Source organism: Mesocricetus auratus, unplaced genomic scaffold (assembly GCF_017639785.1).
Source record: "Mesocricetus auratus isolate SY011 unplaced genomic scaffold, BCM_Maur_2.0 Super-Scaffold_100038, whole genome shotgun sequence".
NCBI lineage: Eukaryota > Metazoa > Chordata > Mammalia > Rodentia > Cricetidae > Mesocricetus > Mesocricetus auratus.
In genome coordinates, this window is record NW_024429216.1 from 8,657,993 (window position 1) to 8,660,141 (window position 2,149).

Genomic DNA, 2,149 nt, shown 5'->3' on the forward strand with positions numbered 1-2,149 from the left:
GTTTTCTGCACAGGATTAGGGTCAGATTTGGCTCTGGTTTTAGGGCCAAAGTGTGTTTCTTTCTCTGGTCCTTTTTAGCCTTTTGACTCTAGTTTTAGGGCCAGGGTGCATTTCTTTCACTGACTCTGATTCCTGGGACAAAGTGTGTTCCTTTGGCTCTGCTCAGGGTGTGTTTCTTTGACTGGTCCCTTTTACCTACAGTTTCTCTGTATTGTTTTGGAGGCTGTCTTGGAACTCTGTAGTCCAGGCTGGCCTCCAACTCACAGAGATCCGCCTGCCTCTGCCTCCCCAGTGCTGGGATTAAAGGCGTGTGCCACCATCGCCTGGCTGGATCTGGTGATTTTGAGCACTGGTTCTGCAAACACGCTCTCATCTTCCCTGGGATGTCTGCAGTTGGTGGCTAATTTTTATGTTTTCAGAAGGGTGTGTGTCTGTAGCATCAGGGCGGCCTCTGGCTTTTCCTTTCTCCTTGGCAAGGGAGCCTGCAGTGGTGGTCATCACTGTAAAGCTTGACAGCTCACAGGTCAGTAGGAAAGGAGACAGAGGCCTTTCAGCCTCTCCCCCTGCTGGAACACTGGACACCCTGGGCCACAGTTCACCATATGGGCACGCACACACATGCACACATACACTCTCTCTCCCGGAACCACACACAGGGTGCAGACAGCTCTGGATAGGTCCGATTTGCCTGCTCTGCATCTAACCTGCCCTAAAGATCTTGTCATCATTTTCCGAAGACGTACAGACCCTCTCGGGCAAGCGCTCCAGCTCCTACTCGGCTGTGACCAGAAAGGCACAGTGTGGCAAAGTCCCCTACTGGGATGGCTGTTTCTTGGAAGCAAGAAGGCTAAGGGGCCCGCAGCTGCCCAAGGCTGGTGTAGACATCATCTGCTCCACTCAGCTCCTCAAACATTGGAAGGGGGTTCAGCAACTCTGGACCTGCCATGTCATCAAACCACAGCTCCACAGGCACTGCGTTCTCCTGGTGGAAGATGTAAGACACAGGTGAGTTGTCTAGGATAAGGATCTTCCTCAGGTCCCTGCCCAGGCAGCTGAGATCCTTGACATAGCAGCCCTAGTTGAATACACAGGACTTCCGGAACACCCCACATTGGTCCAGGAGGTCTGTCTCGGGGTCGGCATATTTGGCCAGGCTGGCAGTGAAGAGAACACATTCAAAGAGCTCCCCCGCTCTGTCTCAGGAACTGGTCAACGTTAAGGCCTCTTGAGAACATACATCTGGTGAGTGGTCCAATCTCTACAGGCACTATGAAGTCAGCATTGTTGATTGGCTTAAAGGAACTATGCACAAGGGTTTCATCGAGGTCGATGACCACACAGATCCTTCCTTGACCTGGCTCTGCCACCTCTGGGAGCAGGCAGGTCCCGGGGATCTGATAAAAGAGACATTGCAACAGATCCGACTTAGCAATGGTGTTTCTCTCCTCCTTCTGTGTGAGCTCAGTGGAAGAGCATGGCTGGCCAACATGCTGGGTGTGGAAACAGCAGAAAAGGACCTTGAAGATGCTCCGGCCACATGGTTTCTTAGGAGAGGACTTGGAGACTTGCTTGGGGAGCATCAGGGCGTCTTCCCTCCTCGTGGTGGAGCCATGGTCCATCTAACAATCCCGCGGGCCCGGGCTGGCCAGGCTGGAGGACTAGCAGGCCAGCCTGCAGGCGGGTTGGGCTAAGGGGCCTGGGCGAGGGGGGGGGGGCTGGAGGACTAGCGGGCAAGCGTGCAGGCAGGTTGCGCTGAGGGGCATGGGCGGGGGCTAGTTGGACTCCGATTCCCGGGTTGGGCTGAGGGGCCTGGGCGAGGAGGGGTGGGAGGGGGTGCCAGTCGGACTCGGATTCCCGAGACTCCAATTCCCACAGTCTTTTCATCCTCCCACCTGGCGGTTCCTCCCCGGGCCAGGAAGGGAGGCGGCATACAAGAGGGCAGACAGCCCAGACAGCGGCTCACTTGGCACCCCCAGCCAGCCCCGATCCCCCGGTGGCAGCTCCGGGCTCCTCAGTTTGGGTCCAACATGGACAATCCGGAGTGAAAACAAGAACATTTGTTTGTTTTTTATATATGATAATAGAAGTGTTCTCTGCCATTGTCCCCACTTTTGGTTGGGTACTTAAGAATACTGAAGAATAAACTAAG

At 54.8% G+C, this 2,149-nt stretch overlaps 1 pseudogene; it reads right to left on the reverse strand.

Annotated features, from left to right (window-relative positions):
* Positions 1–803: 803 nt before the first annotated feature.
* Positions 804–1,619, reverse strand: LOC101827815 (annotated as a pseudogene).
* Between the last annotated feature and the right edge of the window lie 530 nt (positions 1,620–2,149).